The sequence below is a fragment of the Manacus vitellinus genome, unplaced genomic scaffold (assembly GCF_001715985.3).
Source record: "Manacus vitellinus isolate BGI_N305 unplaced genomic scaffold, ASM171598v3 scaffold_0_pilon, whole genome shotgun sequence".
Classification (NCBI taxonomy): Eukaryota; Metazoa; Chordata; class Aves; order Passeriformes; family Pipridae; genus Manacus; species Manacus vitellinus.
In genome coordinates, this window is record NW_021938789.1 from 34,261,803 (window position 1) to 34,272,285 (window position 10,483).

General features: G+C 41.4%; 1 protein-coding gene across 1 annotated transcript in view; it reads right to left on the minus strand.

Moving 5' to 3' along the window:
- The window catches only part of CPE (carboxypeptidase E), a 56,592-nt gene extending 46,115 nt beyond the window's left edge, over positions 1-10,477 (minus strand). The window contains exon 1 of the mRNA XM_018071083.3: positions 10,319-10,477. The gene's annotated coding sequence lies outside the window, so the exon portion shown is untranslated. The remainder of the gene's footprint in view (positions 1-10,318) is intronic.
- Between the last annotated feature and the right edge of the window lie 6 nt (positions 10,478-10,483).

Genomic DNA, 10,483 nt, shown 5'->3' on the forward strand with positions numbered 1-10,483 from the left:
AAGGTGGTGGAGCTGTAGTTCCCAAGCAGCTTCGCAGTGCAAAGTGAAAAGGTTTATTTTTGCAAAAGGTGGCTGCCTTCACATACACACCTGAAGAAACATGGAAAAGCGCATATTTGTCCAGTGAATATTTTAAATGCGTGCTGACTGAGTATAAAACAAAACTCTGAAATTTCTTGTACTCCTTCCCAAAGCCCCACTTCATCTCTGTATGTGCTGTGACTTTTCAGAATATTTTTATGCACAAAACAGCTTTTCAAAGTCCTCCTAACTCCTGTAACTTATCTTACAAACATAAATCAATCCATGTTGGCCAAATCTTTCTTTAACAGAACTGCACCTTTAAATACCACTAATGCCAGATGGTCTCCGCATATAAAGCAGCATGAGACAACATATTAATGCTACTCAAACAAGCAACTTGCGCTAGCAGCAGACCAATGAAATCAGTCTCAGGCTGCTAATCCTCTCTGTCTCCATGGCAACGTCTATTTCAGACAATTCTTCAATTTTCAAGTCAGATGAGCTTCTTGGCCCCTAAACTTCTCTATTCAGGGGATCTTCTGTTGGCAGGTACTTTTTCACTTTGTATTGGCTACTGTAATAATACAGATTTTATTTTTATCAGCTGCTTCATGGAGTATCAAGGAACAGATGCTCCTTTGTTTCTGTTTATTTATAGACTTTTCCTCTAAAGATTTTTACTGCAAGATTTTCACTGAAGGTCTGTACTATTTATTTCAACTATGGATTTGTTCCCCTAACTGTAACACATGGAAACTTCACAAATGTTGATGTCTCTGTCTCTGACTCTACCTATCAGCACTGAAGAAAAGGAATTGGTATCTTCTTCGTACTTATATGCTATCAAGGCGGATTTTTAAACAAAACAAAAAATTGTCTATCTGCAGCAGGTAAATGGCAGACAAATTCCTGATGACCCCTCACCACATGTCCATTATGCATAGCTAAGTCAGCACAAACATTGGGGCTATTTTCTACTAGGAAAAAACTGACAGGAAGCAGGTAGGAACTAATATGGCAAAGGTTGAGATCATACTTTCTAGATACCAAAAAACCCTACCAGATCATCAGGTTGCTACACTAGTAAGGATGTCTTTGCCAAGAAAATAGATCAATAAACCTTGGCCAATCCAATGTCCCCTCTGATCAAACAATTCTTTTCATTCAGCTTTAAGGTAGATCATACCAAAGCATAAGTACTCAAAATGGCATCCAGTGGCTGTTCTCACTGTGGGCAGGCTCTGCAGCCAGAGCAGTATCTTTCTTTGGTCATAAATCAGGCAGCTCATGCTCCATGGCCACGAGCAGCTCCATACAAAGAATGGCTATCTCAGCTTGCTCCACAGGACTTCATTTGTGAGTAAACAAGGATGTCAAATTTTGCTCATAATTCAATATTAACAACTACCAGGAAGCAGCTAATTGCTCATGCAGTTATAAATGTCTCACTTTGGAAAATGAATTCATTAAAAACAAATGTTTACTGCCTTTGAACTGTCAACCACAGGTTTATGATTCAAGATTCTCTCTTACCTGGCCATTGTAGCTACAGAGACACATCTTTAACATATGCCTTTGTACTGGCCCAGTCACCTGCTGTTGTGATGGGAAGATGCTGCCTATGTCATTCAGCTGGCACAACACTGGCACACTGCAAGAAACCTCCATTCAAAGGGAAGGGCACTACAGATCAAGACCTCACTTTTAGTCTAGTGTCCTTGTCTCCAGCAGTGCCCCTGAAAGCAGCAAGAGCAGTGACAACTTCAGCGTCAGGGAGCAGCTATGGCACCACGGCACATAAAGGTGTTTTTTCATAGTATGGCAGAACTTCTGTTCCAAATTCCCAGCATGTCAAGCTGGGACTTGCTCAGTTTCAGCACTGTTGTTCTGCAGAGCTCCTCACTCACTCCCAATACAATACCAGCTTTCATCCTTATCCTGAGATGATACAAGCCAGCCTATGGCAATTCAAAGAGCTCCATTTCCTGTCACACAGCAAATCAAACCCATCTACTCTGCTACCGTTTTATCCTTATCATTTTACCGATAAGGATTTTTTTTCTAACCTTTTAACTACCAAGACCCTTGATGTCTTCATTTAGCTTCAGCATACCAAAATAACCTTTGCATTGAATTCACTGAACTCTGGCTACTAATGTGCAACTTACTCCAAAATGAAATATATGAAGTTTACACCCTTTACTCCACTCATTGTAACTCTACAATCATTTCAATTACCTTACCCAGAAGCCTGAAAGTACACACTGTAGCTTTCAGTTTTGCTTGATTACACAAAATTTTAAGAGAAATCAGTTACAAATCTTCTTTACAGTTTAATTCCCAATTCAACGGAAGAAAAACAAAACAAAAAAAAAGCAAAACTCTGTGGTAATACATGCATGAGACATTTTTTTAAAAAAGAAAATATAGGCCAAAAAAAGCTGTGGCATGATGTTTTGGGTTTTGCTTTTTTTTTTTAGGAGGAACATGAATTAAAATAGGTATGAGGACTCGCAATATAAATTAACCTGCTGAGGAAAGATCAGACAGGGTTAATAAATGGTATGTCTTGCTAAGCAAGCACAATAAACCACAACAAGGTACGTTAGATGATGACACATGAAGGCTGGGATACATCAGGTCTTAAGCGTAAGCTCTTGCACATGTTCCTAAGTCAGAAGCCTGCCCAATGTTACCTCCTCTTGCAGTCAGTAGGGAAAACAGACATTTTCAGAGGTCACTGTAGCCCAATCTGATAACCAGTAAAAGGGAGACTAAAGCATGAATACGCATGCCCAGTATGTAGGCTTCTACATCACATACCACCTCTGAAAACAAAAATTAGGCAGAATTAAAACCGAACTAATTCTAAACTAGTTTTAATACTAAATTATTGGCTGAATCTAGTAACCACTCCACTGTTACAACCAAAAATTTCTGTTTATTCTGAAACAGAAATACCTATCTTGTGCTTTTCACCCTCAATGTAATTTAAAGGCTTAAGATATTGATTACTAAATTATAGAATAAAAAACAGTTTCTCCTGAAAAAAATAAAAGTTATTTTAATAATGAGGTCACTTTTGAGAAATTACACACCTGCAACTTCCTGGCTTTAACAAAAAGTCTCACAAAATCTTGGGAAATACCATGCTCTATAGACTTCTCACTAACTCTCTGGAGTTCGCATTAATGTCTCCATAATAAAAGATCACTCTAAGCCAAGTACAGGACAAAACAGGCTCCCCTTCTGTTTTCTTTGAGAATTGCTAAGGCATTCTGCAGGTGTGGGAGGTGATGATGACTCTAAAAGAAATAAAAGTAATGAACTCTCAAAAGGAGTAGGATTGTAAAAAGCAGCCTGGGTCAGATCAACAAACTGAATATTCTGCATACTCACACTCATTTTAAGCCTGAAAAATAAAACAACAGTCTTTTGCAGCCATGTTTATTCTTAATAATTACAGACCTTTTTACCACAGCTTGTTTGTCCTTTGTGTTATTTCAGCAAATAAAAGATAAACTTCTGACATGCCCTAGCTGGAATCCACAGTGTTTTCAGAGGTAGCACACAGCCGCTCAACCCTTTTTTAAGTGATGTAAGAGAAAGGGGAGTCTTTAAATACCTTAGCCTGTGAAGCAATTTAGAGTGAGGGTATCTCTAGAAAACACTGCAGACTGCCTAGCACAGCCGCCTAACCACACTTACTGTGAATTTCCATTGACTTCAGTGGGAACGTGAATAGCATTAACAACTAGCTGCGAATGTGATCTATAAACGTGTCTACCTCTCTTTGATTTTCACCAGAGTTCTGTGAGCACATTTCTCTCTTGGTATTCTGCACCTCTATTTTTAGCTGAACATGAAAACTGAAATAGGACAAAATCAGAACTATCAAGGAAATAATATTTTTTCACTTAAATAAATAATAAGGAAGAAAAATCTATTTTCAAAAAACTGCATGTTATGAAGTACACTTTAAAAAAAGGAAGATATTCAAGGCTCTTAGCAATAAAGCATGCCTTTAAAAAAACCACTCAGCATGCACAGAAAGCCATCTTCCTGCCAGCAAATCTTACAGCCCTCCCAAGACCTGTGTAACCTACACAGTCTGCAAAGGACACCGAACACCTCACTCTGAATGCAGGCAGCATTAAAATCGTCCTGCCAGAGATGATCCCAGGCCAAATCCTGGCTGGGTGACTCCAGAGGGATACCCCAAGTGGCACTAAAGCCCATAAGGGATTTTTCTGGAAAGGTAATTACAGCTTCTCAGTCTTCTGTAGAATGCACAAGGTACAGCCAGCCCCAGATCTGCATTCCCAGCAGGCAAGTCAGTAGCATATCGCTGGTGGTGTTTGATGAGAAAGCCAGAACATCCTCACAAGCTCTGAAAGAAAATCTGTTTCCTGATGCACAAAGGAAAGAAAAAGTCTAAATGCAGAAGGCTACATGAGTAATAGGTTTAAGCATGTTTTACTCTGCATTTTATTTTATCCATTCCTATAGAGACAGCAGCAGCTGCCCTACTCCCACTCACGATTTGGTCCTGCAGGTGCTCTTATTACCAGGCTGCCCAGACAGCAGCTCACCTTTAAAGAGGATTGCAAACCTAAGCCAGAAGAGAAGTAAAACTACAGCTGACAGAAGACGGTCAGCACAGCATCTCCTCTACTCCTGATACAAAGTGTTCTGCTTATATCCACTCATTTACAGCCTCCACCTTTATGGAGTGCAGCTGGATGAGTGTGAACTCAGTGCACACGCATTTAGCAGCAACCAGCCCTCTACCCTTCAACATCTCCCTTCAGAAAGGGAATGCTAAACGAGAGGCCCTTGATAAAAACTGGTGTTTGCTTAAAACTCAAGCATGCAAAAATTAGGGTTGCTCTCTAACACCTGGGTTTAATAACAAGCTCTTCCCATATGTAATTTGTATTAATGCTCTGCAAATACAGGAGATATGAATAGAGCCAATCAAAGAGCTCACATGATTTTTACGTGCAGATTCAGAGCATAAGGAAAAGCACCTTTAGAAAAATCAAGTGCAATTAACTGTAGGTAATAAAATTAGAACAGCTGTATCTGATGATACCACCATAAGCAAGAGACGAGCTCTATACTTTCTGACATCACCACTGATACAATGCCCTGCCATCAAACCCAGCACTGCACTTACCCATCTGAAGCAGGACAGCCCATAAGACCCACAGGCAATATCCAGTGGTCTCCCCACTCTAAGACTACCATGCCCACGATGGGCTGAAATCATGGCAGCCTCCTACATGTTTTCTCCTTCTTACTGCTGTTTTTTCTCTTTTGAAAAAGAGGAGCACTTCCTCATGGTTCTCTGAAATGGCTGCAGAGTCTTTTAAATTACAGTAATTTAAAAAATATTTTAAAATAGGTTTTGTGCAACAGTGACATAAAGACATTATGAGAAATGATTCTTCTCCCTTTATTTTGTCAGCTTTACTTATCACAATTTCTTACCACCAAAAACACTAGCTCACATGGCTGGTGCCACAGCTGAATAAGGGATCACTTCATTGACAGAATAAAAACCAGCCATAGTTTCCGCATTAGAGGACAAATCTTGGATTTCCCCACTTATCAATATAGAGCCATGATTTTCCTTTCTCTTTTAGTCACCCTTTAATTATGTTTTTGCAGGAGGAAACACTGCAGGGTTGGGGTGTGAAAAACTGAGAGCCTCACATCTGGTGATTTTGGGGGGGGGGGCTAGTACAGCAGCTATAATTTGGGAAGCCAAGCAGCTTATTCAGGCTCTGTGCCAGCACTGACCCACCCAGCTCATTTCCTCATCCTGCCAAGTGGGGTCTTTGATAAAGTGATGGGTCCAAGGATTAATGTAGCTGAGTTACACCTCATAAAATCAACTGCAGTCTCACCCACAAGGCCCTGAAAATGCTCCAAGTCACAAATGCACTGCTCGACTCACGCTCAGTGTGCTCCTGCCTCACAGGTTCACAATGCTTTGTTGTGTGAAACTGCAAAATCCAAGGTATGCAATTTTCTAGAAAATCAGTTGTCTCGCTCAACTACAAATAAACCTTTTCCTTCTATCTGAAGGAAAGACGCTTGTGGGGAAAAGAATGAACGATAAAATCATTAACACTAAAAAGGCGTTAAATATTTTGTTTACAAAAATGTCATTATTCTGATATTTTCAGGATTTTTGTTTCCTGTTCTCTAGCATGAACACTTTGATGAAAATGTCACAAATTTGCAGGTCATTTTTTGTCACAAAATCTATATGTTCATCCAATTTATGCAAAACTAATTTTCAGGGTCTGTATCTGTTGCACATGTAACCATCCAATTAATAAGCCTTGCTTTGAGGACTTCTTCGCAAAACTAAACACTGAAAAATAAACACTATTAAAATATTAGTAGTTTATATTTTTTAAAAAGTAGGAAGCCATAGAAATATTTACCTGCAATTTTTTATGTAAATACAAGAAAAAAAAACCCAAAACATCCAACCTAGGAATCTTGAAAGTGTCAAAATATTTCACTTTCACATTGAAAGTGAAGTGGTAATGGAGAGGACTGATCTTCCACCTCCAAAATCAATAGTACAAATGAGCCAGAAGTGGCAGCATGCCTAGATAAGTGGCTGAACATAAACGGTGGACAAACTGCTTTTGGTATTCATCAGTTCTAAATACATTCCATTGCTATTAAAGAATACAAACATACTCAAAATGAGCTTAATTATGGTAACAAACAAAAAGCCTTTAGAAATCAGCATCCATGGGTGTTTGTTCAACAGAACATCAGATATCCAGAGCAAGAGTAGTCCATATCCTCCTGTACCTAAACTAAGGCAAAAGATTGCTTAGTTTGTCCTAGAAAAAGAAATAAAAAAAATCTGTGTTTTACCATCAATTGTCCTCTGCTATCCCTTGGTGCACCATCAAGTTTCAACGACCTCTTTCTCCTCATTTTATCTGACCTTCCTGTCCACGACCTCCTGTCAACTTGGCCAATTTTTGGCAAGCACAAGGACAAAACCGTATTTTCTCATGCAATCAAAGTTACTCCTAAACATTTTGATTGCTTCCAGTCTAGGTTTATGCAATACCTTCTATAAGTAACCACTGACACAGACTAATTCATCTTCCTCTCCCTTAAGGATTCCCCTCACTGACTCAAAGTGAGGTTATCTGCATGGAACACCTGCCTCAATATAAAACTTCAATAAAGTTCAAATATCTTCATTTCTGGGTTGTTCAGGTTTTCCTTATTCAAGGGCTTTTTTTCCATCAGTGATTGCAGGCTCTAATCTCCCATACAGGTGCAGTATCAGCCTAAAGAAATTGCTGCCACAAAAAACAACAAACAAACAAACAAAAACAAAACAAACAAAAACAGGAAAAAAAACTTTAAAAAACAACGACCAAATAACAAGCAAACAAAACCAAACAACAACCCAAAACACAAAACGGACAAAATTGCAGAACAGTAGCCCAAACTCTGATTGGTATGAACCACAATTGAAGCAGAGGTGTTCGAGTTTGTAGAGAAGGCACATTCTCTAAGAATTCAATGTAGCATCAGAAACTTTAGGCAGTCTCACGCTTCTGGTATTTATCATGTCCCCAGGAAGAACTCAGTAGAGGCTGAAGGCTCAGCTTGCATCTTCCAGATGACTAATTAGGGTTTCCAGGTTTTGTGAAGACACTTTGCATGATTAAGCAAGAAACCAGACTGGCTCATATGGAATCATTCTAACTTCCAGTGCAGGATTAGGACCTAAAAAAATATCCTCATAATGTATATTTACTCTGTGAAAAAAGGAGGCCCTTACAATTTGTTTCAGTGTCTTTATTCACTGAGGATTTTTTCCAGTTGCTTTGGAGGTCTAAAGCACATTTCTAAAATTTTCCTATTTCTCTCATGCATTTTTTTTCAAATGTTGCACATATATTACACATTAACTTTAAAAAATAGCTGATATTATAAAATTAAAGTTGATTTATATGCTTGCATACTATCAAATACATTCTCACAATGCTGCATGGCCATGTGTGATTATGCAATGGTTGCATGTATGTGCAGTATTTGATTTACTCAGTACAAAGAGTCTTTACTGATGCTCTGCAGACACTTTCCTGATCTATTTTGTCATCAACTTGCTTGCTAAGTGAACACAAACGTTTTTGTTTCACAGCTGTTCACTGGATGATTCAGGTATCATCCCTGTGTACTCACCAGGCTTCTAGAAGCACGAGCTCTCTACAGACTATAAATCTATGAACCACAGCATATATTTTGTTCATACTTCCCTGTATTTTAAAAATAAACCCAATGACAAGCTTTATCTCACCAAATATCCCTACTCCATTTGTCGCCCTGGGAATTAAGTAGGATGCTCAGAGCGAGCAAGGTTCCCCCCTCAGGTATGAGCAGAATCAGCCTCGTATTTCCTGCCAAGGCTCATACAAGGCTCCACTTCTTTTACTGCATAGCTTAAAAAAGCTCACATACGAAAATAAACAGTGTTGCCTTTTACTACACAGTAGAAGAAAGGGCATGTTATTAAGAAGAAAACACCTCTAATGCAACCATTGGCACAATATGTAGGTGCTTAGGCTCTATGACAAAGAAGCAGGAGTGTTATCAACGCCTTGAGAATTCTTTCAAAGGAGCTCAACATAACTACGCATGAGGTCTGGCTTGTTGCCCTTCCTGAAAAGACCCCGAGTTTCTCCCATGTGCCACTGCAGAGAGCAGTAGCTCTGCACTTTTTGAGAAACTCTCAGAACCTGACAGAATGAAACTGAGGATTTAAATAAAACAATGAATTTGCTTTGGTTCAAACCCTGGTTAATCCCCTCCAAAAACCAGCATTTTCAGCATCCACCACTAAAGATTGCCAGGACTCATCACATTCCCTGACATGTGATTTGGACATTGCAACATGTGGTATTTTTGTCTAGAGGCCTCTCTTAGTGAGGGACCAAGCATGTTTCAGAAAAGGAATACTGTTGGATTCCCTTTTGCTTAGGCTCAATGACGAACCCTTTCTCACGTCACTGACACCAAGAGGAGAAGTGTGTCTCCAGGAAGAGCCATAGCCCCATCTCAGACTGGGCAGCATGCTCTTTTTGTCCCTCTTTCAAGCCCTCCTGGATTGACACAACAGTCAAAAAAATGAGCTGTAGTGACTATCCCCTGATAGTAATCCAAAGCCACAGAAATGACTGTGTTATCACTGTATCGTGCAAATTACACAGCGGCAATAGAATAATTCTTTGCTTCAGGATCCTCACCCCGATATCAAGATGGCAACGTACCACAAAGAAATTTTTCAAATTTCACTGCAATTCCAACATTTTTCATTTCAAGACGATGCTTTGCTACCCTGCCTTCCCTCTTCTATCTTCCTTATGTCCAATATCCTCTAACCTTCAAGTTCTATCTGTAGCCCTAACATTAAGTCCCCTGAGGATGCAAAGCAAGGTTATATTCATGTCATAAAGTAGAATATTAAACACTAATTGTATTGGCCAAATCCCCGGAGACTCACAGAAGCCACATCCCTCCCTAAAAGTCACATACTTCCAGACCTGTGCTCTAACCCACTGAGGGAAATGTGAGGACATAACTGCATCAGGCTTATGGCTGGGCCAAAGGTACTGAGCGGCTTTCATGATTAAGCCTTTTCACATAGAGACATTAGTGATACTATCGATTCTAAAACTGGAAACAATGAACTATGCACACTCGTAGGGGTAAAACAAGTGCACAGCATCAATCACATTCCCTTTCATAAAAAACGTCCCAAACCTTAAGTACACCCAACCACACATCCCGAGACATCTGCGCCGGTGCCTGCAGTGTGCCGCGGTGGGTGACACGGCCGCTGGGACACGCTGGCCGTGCCACGCCGCTCACACGCACAGTCTCCTGCTTCACGGCTTTCCCCGGTGGTGCGGGGCGTGCGGGGAAGGGGCGGCCAGCACCTCCCCTGCCAGCGGACCCGCGCTGGGCGCCTGCTTCCAGCGCCTTCACTCCGGCTGCTGCCGCATCTCCTGACATCTCCCGGGGAATTCAGCGCGTTTCTCTCTGCAACGGGGCGCTAAATCCAATGGCAGCGGCATAAAGCCGCTTCGCGCCGGCTGCAGACGATCGCTGACCGCCGGTGCCTCTGCCGCAGCGAGGATTTGGCGACACAGCGCCCCGTCCCGCCGCACCACCGGCGCGCAGTACCGCCCCGCCGCTACCTGCCGCCAGGTGCGGGCACCGCCGGGGCCGCCCCCCTTACCGGGCTCGTGCTCGCCGGGGCGGTCGGAGATCTCGATGACCAGGAGCTCCCGGCCCTCGGCGCTGCGCCCCACCGTGTAGATCCTGCTGATGGCGGGGCACTGCAGCCACACGGCCACCAGCGCCTCCCGCAGCTCGGCGTAGCGGTGGTACTCGAAGGAGATGC